Below are 8,001 nucleotides of genomic sequence, written 5' to 3'. Positions count from 1 at the left end.
ACCGCTTTGAATGTAGTTGCAAAAACCACAGAAAGGCAGTATATCAAGTCCCATTTCTCTTTCCCTTTTCCCTACCACGAAACTGTCAATTACATGGGACACATGCTCCAAGCTTTCGTAAGGCGTCAGAAACAGATGATCATACAACAAAGGCGCCGGAGTCGACTGGCGCTGAATAAGACTCCGGCTGGCGGGGATTGGGGACCCCCGCCAGCAAACAAGGTACCTGATGTGGCAGCGGGGCGGGGGGCAGGCGGCGGCGTGGGGAGGGGTGGGCCAGGGCGTAATCTGTGGGGGCCCCCGTGGCCCCTGAGTGTATTTATTTCAAAATGCTATATTTCCAAATGATGGGCCCTGTTTACTAAGGTGCGTTAGTGTTTTCAGCACTCCTACACTTAGCGTGCGCGCTAACCATGTAGGCGCCTCAGGGATATTGTAGGCACATGCATGGTTAACACATGTACATGGTTAACGCACGTTAAAAATGTTAACGCGTCTATAACGCTGCTTAGTAAATAGGACCCGATGATTGTTACAAGGTTCTTTGAATAGAAGGTAGCAAAATGTCAGCATGTATATTTCTGGAACTGCAGTTTGAGGAAAGACTCCCTTCCCCCCATCAGTGGATACTTTGTGTTTTTTATTATTGACTAGTATAGAAGGCCCGTTTCGGTAGGCAATGAAACGGGCGCTAGCAAAGTATTCCCCCCTCCTCCCTCCCTCCCTGTCTCCAGACCCCCCTCCCTCCCTCCCTCCCTCCCTCCTCCCAAATTCCAGCCCCCGCTCCCTCCCGAGTTCCAGACCCTCCCTCCCTTGCTTCCTACCTTCCTTTCCTTCTGAGTTCCAGAACCCCCTCCCTCCCTCCCTTCCTTCCTTCCTTGTTTCCGAGTTGCAGACCCCCCCTCCCTCCCTCCCTCCCTCCCAGTTCAAGGCCCCCTGATGGCCGTCCCTCCCTCCCAGTTCAAGTCCCCCTCACGCCCCTCCCACCGAGTTCCAGATTCCCCCCTCCCTCCCTCCGATTTCAGCACCCCCCCTCGGCATTTCTGATCCCTTGACCCCCGTGCCGTGAGTTGGTGACTGTGAGTGCTCCGCCCTTGACGTCGTCACGTTGTAACGCGAGGGCGGGGCACACACTCGTGGGCAAAAGCGATCTACACAACTACGGAACTTCCGGCTTCATTAGAACGTTGGAGGTGCGTTTTATATAGAGAGATAGAACAGTAGTATAATGTTACAAAATGTGCCTCTTTTACTCCTTTGCCCTGAAGCAGCTACATCTAATTTACCTTAAGCAACTGAATTTGAAAAACAGAATGTGGAGCTTTAAGGCTACACATGTCAGGCTTTATGTGATTAAATAAAGTGTTAATTTAGTACAACCACAAAATCAATATAGTATTGCCTGCGATCACTGCTGCTAACGTTTCGACTTTGGACCCTGGTTTGTTTCAGCCAATGATAGAGCCCACAGGCCACAAGAACTGCCACGGAAATAAACGCTTCCTTATCTCTGGGTTGTTTTGGCTGGAGATTTCGTTCAAGTAATTTTAAAATGAGAAATGGCGTTCTCTCAGGCTAAAATAAGATCATAGCAACCTGGTCTTCTCCAATGCCTTATGACTAAAGCCCATGAGGGGCTTAGGCTGGTCTTCTGTGAACCAGGAAAGCAATCTAGAAAAACAAATAAAACAACATACAGAAATGGACAATGATGTGAACAGGAGTCTGATCTCCTATCTATTTCCCAACCAGTGGAGGAGTGGCCTAGTGGAGTAGAGGAGTGGCCTAGTGGTTAGAGCACCGGTGGCCAGTTCAAATCCCACTGCTGCTCCTTGTGATCTTGGGCAATTCACTTAACTTAACCCTCCATTTCCTCAGGTACAAACTTAGATTATGAGCTCTCCTGGGACAGAGAAATATCCAGAGTACCTGAATGTAACTCACCTTGAGCTACTACTGAAAAAGGTATGAGCAAAATCTAAATAAATAAATATTTGGAATGTTGCTACTATTGAAGATTCTACATGGAATGTTGCCACGTTTTGAGATTCTGGAATGTTGCTACTACTTGAGATTCTAGATGGAATGTTGCTAGTGGAGGAGTGGCCTAGTGGTTAGAGCACCGGTCTTGTAATCCAGTGGTGGCCTGTTCAAATCCCACTGCTGCTCCTTGTGATCTTGGGCAAGTCCACTTAACCCTCCATTGCCTCAGGTACAAACTTAGATTGTGAGCCCTCCTGGGACAGAGAAATATCCAGAGTACCTGAATGTAACTCACCTTGAGCTACTACTGAAAAAGGTGTGAGCTACATCCAAATAAATTATTTGAGATTCTGTTGCTGCTATTTGAGATTCTATATGGAATGCTGATATTATCTGAGATTCTACATGGAATGTGTGGCCTAGTGGTTAGAGCACCAGTCTTCCAATCCAGAGGTGGTCGGTTCAAATCCCACTGCTGCTCCTTGCAGTCTTGGGCAAGTCAACCCTCCATTGTCTCAGGTACAAACTTAGATTGTGAGCCCTCCTGCCACAGAAAAATATCTAGTGAACCTGTTTTGAGACTGAGCATGTGCAACCTGAGGAAAGCAGCGGCAGGCAATGCTGGGCAGAGGAAGGAGCCGCTCTGCCTACAGCTGGCGGGGCCAGCCAAGGTATGCGGGGGGGGGGGGGGGGCAGCGGCCACGACAGCAATGATGATTTTAGGGGGGGGGCGGCAGAGACGACAAATCTGCCCCGGGCCCGGTGGCAGCAGCCCTGCCCCGGGCCCAGCTCAGTGTCTTGGCAGCCCTGAGTGACCCCAGAGTGACTCTTGTCTGTCCTGTTGGACACTAAGTTATCTGGGTAGCCTGGTTCTCAGTCCCCATAGCAGGAAGAAACAGTAAGGCTGGTTGTTATGGATTTTGCTTGAGATGAGGTATTGCCAGTGGAAGGTAGCATGTCACATGCTTGTCCTTTAGCGACCCCAGGTCAGGAGAGGTTGAGGGGCAAACTCCAAAAACTGTTGCAGCTCATGCTTCTCAGCGGAGGCACTGGGTGATCTGTTTGCTGTCGAAGGAGACAGGAAGCACCAGAGAAGTAGTAATAATAATACTTTTTTTTAAAAATAGTGCTACTGTATATACACAGCACTGTGCAGCATGTCCCTGCCTCAAAGAGCTTACAGTCTTAATTGGGTACCTGAGGCAATGGAAGATAAAGGGGCCCTTTTACTAAGCCACATAAGCATCTAAGTGTGCCCAACACTTGCCAAAATGGAGTTGCCGCCCAGCTACCGCATGGCTCTTGCGGTAATTTCATTTTTGGCGTTCATCCAATATGCGCAGCCAAAAAAATAATTTTTATTTTCAGACGCGCGTATTGGACACTCGCTAAGTGGCATTTGACGTGTGTAGGTCATTACTGCCCGGTTACCGCATGAGACTTTACCGCTAGGTCAATGGCTGGTGGTAAGCTCACAGACCCAAAATGGACGCGCGGCAATTTTCATTTTGCCGCACGTCCATTTTCGGCAAAAATTTTAAAAAGGCCTTTTCTACAGGCGCGCTGAAAAATGGATCGGCGCATGCCCAAAACCCGCACCTATGCTACCGCAAGCCATTTTTCAGCGCACCTTAGTAAAAGGGGCCCAAAATGACTTGCTAATGGTCAGCGGCAGAAGCAGGACTTGGACCCCTTATTTATTTTTGTTACATTTGTATCCCGCGCTTTCCCACTCATGGCAGGCTCAATGCGGCTTAAAGGGGGCAATGGAGGGTTAAGTGACTTGCCCAGAGTCACAAGGAGCTGCCTGTGCCTGAAGTGGGAATCAAACTCCGTTCCTCAGTTCCCCAGGACCAAAGTCCACCACCACCCTAAGCACTAGGCCACTCCTCCACTGTTGCTACTATTTGAGATTCTACATGGAATGTTGCTATTCCACTAGCAACATTCCATGTAGAAGTCGGCCCTTGCAGATCACCAATGTGGCCGCGCAGGCTTCTACATGGAATGTTGCTAGTGGAATAGCAACATTCCATGTAGAATCTCCAATAGTATCTATTTTATTTTTGTTACATTTGCACCCTGCGCTTTCCCACTCATGGCAGGCTCAAAGCGGCTTACATGGGGCAATGGAGGGTTAAGTGACTTGCCCAGGGTCACAAGGAGCTGCCTGTGCCAGGAATCGAACTCAGTTCCTCAGTTCCCCAGGACCAAGGTCCACCACCCTAACCACTAGGCCACTCCTCCACTCCCTAGGTCTCAGATCACTGCTCTCTGCATTAGGCCTCTTCCTCCAGTTTGGTGTCATGAAATATTGAGTCTTTCCTCGGTGGGGGGAATACAATCAGCAGCTTTGGGCAGGAGCCAGGAACACTGGCTCAGTCCTTGCAGACTTAAGAGTTTTTGGCAAGAATCGATGACAGTCTCATAGGCGGGAATGGACATAGCTTGCCGCTTCCGTGGTCACAGGGCAGCCTGAGATCAACAACAACAACATTTCTGTTATTTCCTTCTGTTCTATTGGTGATTGCATTTCATTTCGTTTTCTTTTTTTCTGTCTCTGTGTCTTTCACATTCTATAATTATTACTCAGTTCTGTATATTTAAATTCGTGAACTGCCTGGATAGTCCTTTAATAGGCGGTGCATCGAATAAACTGAAACTTAAACTTGAGCTGTGTCAGCTAAAACAGTTTGATTGTCTGTTTCCGAGAAATGAAAGTGATACTAAAGATTTCATACATGGATTTGTCTTGCTATTTCCCCCCCCCCCCCCCCAAATTCTTTTAATGAATATTTCTGGACAAAGGTACCTGCTCGCTCCTCCTACCATCAGCCAGATAAACAATGCAATCCACTGTTCGGGAACAATGGCTCTTCTGTACCTGAAATATTGTATTCCACAGCACACCAGGATTAGAAGAACATATTCTTTCCTTTCATTGCTCTCATGACTACTGAGCAGGCAAACGGACCCGTTCCCCGCCCTCCCGAAACTGGTTGACCTCATTTGCACTTTATGATTTAACGTTTTTATTGATGACACTTCAAAGGAGATACAACCAATAATATAAAAATATTAAGAATTAGAGCGAAACATTGTTCTCATTACACACAAAATGATACATTTTGTCATCATACTTTTAACTTTTCAACCCTACCCCACCCCTCTATTGCAACCTCAATCTATTCAAGTACAAGTGCAAACATCTTTTACAGCTAACAAACAGTGCTGTATAACAGACGGTTGTCCCGCCTTCATTTAACATCAATTATTATATTTCTCCCCCCCCCCCCTCCTTCCTCCCCTCCGTCCCTCATCCCACATATTCAAATTCTAATCTGTTTACGGACATAAGATGCTTAACAATACATAAGCCACAATAGAACAAAAGATCAGTCCCTGAACAGCAGACAACTACCCTTCCTCCTTGACACCTCCACCGAGATATGTACTAACATATATTGTGGCTGAACTGTGACAGTAATTAATTTATTTACTTATTTATTTATTGCATTTGTATCCCACATTTTCCCACCTCTTTGCAGGCTCAATGTGGCTTACAATACATCATGGATACTGGAAATAAGAAGAGAATATACATTTGGTTTTACAGAAGGATTTTGGGTTGCATGATAGTGGTATAGCAGAAGACATTATAAGACATTTCTGGATATATGTGGAGAATTTTACATGTGTTGATCTTTGTGGTATATCTTGTCAAAGAGATGGGTCTTCAGTAGTTTGCGGAAGTTGGTCAGTTCATAGATCGCTTTTAGGTTGCGTGGCAACGCGTTCCAGAGCTGCGTGCTCATATAGGAAAAGGTAGATGCGTGCATTAATTTGTATTTTAGACCTTTACAGTTGGGAAAATGAAGATTAAGGAATGTACCCTTATAATGTCCCCTAGTCATAGCTTCCAAATCTGCAATCCCTTCCCACCTCCCCCCACCCCCGCTCATCTGCACTTTAATCATCTCAGTAAAAAGAGAATTACTGAATGGAGGTTTGCGTTGCATATTTTTTTCTAACAGGTTAAATTTTAGTGGCCAGGTTTTGTTGTTCCTTTTACTGAGATACAGTTATGCTTTATTTTTATTTTTTTATTACTGCCTGAAAAGTAGTGACGAGGTGTATAATCAGGTACACTAGGTATTTTCCTGTCCCTGGAGAGCTCACAGTCCAAAGGGCTCCTTTACTAAGATACAGTAAGATCTGGGACTTTCCCATGCACTAACCCCAGATTTTTCCAGGTAATGCAATATTTGCATTACCCACCTCCTATTTAGGAGGCCCTAACTGCTGGATTCTATATATCGCGCCTGGCGTTCCGCTCCTAAATCTAAGCGTATTTCATAACACTTCACAAGCAATAATGAGCACTAATTGGCAATAATTAGAATTTACACGCATAACTCGCTATGCGTTTGCTGTAACTCACTGGACCTAAATTCTAATGCGCACATCCGAAAAGAAGCATGGTTATGGGTGGGAAACGGGCGTTCCCAAATTGACATGCGTTGTTATAGAATATGGCCCAGTCTGCGTGAATCTACACACAGGGATTTACGCCACATTTTCGTTGGTATAAATGGGTGCACATAGTTTTAGGCGCTGGGATATGAACTAAGCTTATTATATATACCCCGCCTAAATCTTATAGAATACATTTAGGTGAAAATTATTTACGCACGAATTTTCCAGGCGCCATATATAGAATCTCCTCCTGTGCTTCCGTGTTAACCCTGTGTTATCCAATTAGTACACGCTAATCCTAACACGCTAGCTGGATAACACGGGAATACTCCACTCTTTGCCCACGACATGCCCCTCAAAAAATATATTTTTTAAAAATAGGTAAAACGCTTTCTGTGGTAGCCTGTCAACATGCTCTAACCATGCGTTATGGATTTAACACCCTTTAGTAAAGGCCTCACAAGCGCTGCAAAATGGCTTGTGGTAGTGTAGGCATGGGTTTTGGGTGCGCGCAGATCCATTTTTTAGCACACCTGTAAAAAAGGCCTTTTTCCCCCCGAAAATGGACGTGCAGCAAAATCAAAATTGCTGTGCGTCCATTTTGGGTCTGAGACCTAACCACCAGACCCTTTTTCTAGCTTCACTAAGTCCTTCCTCATGTTATTCAAACCATGGGTGCTGTCTACCCTGTTGCAGATTTTAGTATCGTCCGCAAGGAGGCAAACCTTACCCGATGGCCCTTCAGCACTATCGCATACAAAAATATTAAAAAGAACCGGCCTAAGAACCAAACCTTGCAGCACACCACTAGTAACATCCTTTTCCTCAGAATAAGCTTCATTTAACACTATCCTCTGTCATCTTCCGCTCAACCAGTTCCTAACCCAGTCAGTCACTTTGAGGGGCATAATCGAACGTCGCCGGCGATCTATTTTGGCGGCGGTGCAACAGCTGGCCGGAACCGTATTATCAAAAAAGATGGCCGTCCATCTTTTTTTTCGATAATATGGTTTAACCCGGCCAAATGCCAGAGTTCGCCGAGTTTGAGATGGCCGTTTTTGTTTTTCAGCGATAATGGAAAAAAATGCCGGCGATCTCAAACCCGGCGAAATCGAAGGCATTTGGTCGTGGGAGGGGCCAGCATTTGTAGTGCACTGGTCCCCCTGACATGCCAGGACAGCAACCGGGCACTCTAGGGGGCACTTCTAAATATTTTAAAAAAGTATATAAATACCTCCCAGGTGCATAGCTCCCTTACCTTGGGTGCTGAGCTCCCCAAATCCCCCCCAAAACCCACTGCCCACAACTCTACACGACTACCATAGCCCTTACATGTGGGTACAGTGGGTTTTGGGGGGGTTTGGAGGGCTCAACACTTACCACCACAAGTGTAACAGGTAGGGGGGGGATGGGCCTGGGTCTGCCTGCCTGAAGTGCACTGCACCCATTAAAAACTGCTCCAGGGACTTGCATACTGCTGTCAGGTAGCTGGGTATGACATTTGAGGCTAGCATACAGGCTGGTCAAAAAAGGTTTTTATTT

This window comes from Microcaecilia unicolor, unplaced genomic scaffold (assembly GCF_901765095.1).
Source record: "Microcaecilia unicolor unplaced genomic scaffold, aMicUni1.1, whole genome shotgun sequence".
Lineage (NCBI taxonomy): Eukaryota > Metazoa > Chordata > Amphibia > Gymnophiona > Siphonopidae > Microcaecilia > Microcaecilia unicolor.
Note: the sequence above shows the minus strand (reverse complement) of the source record.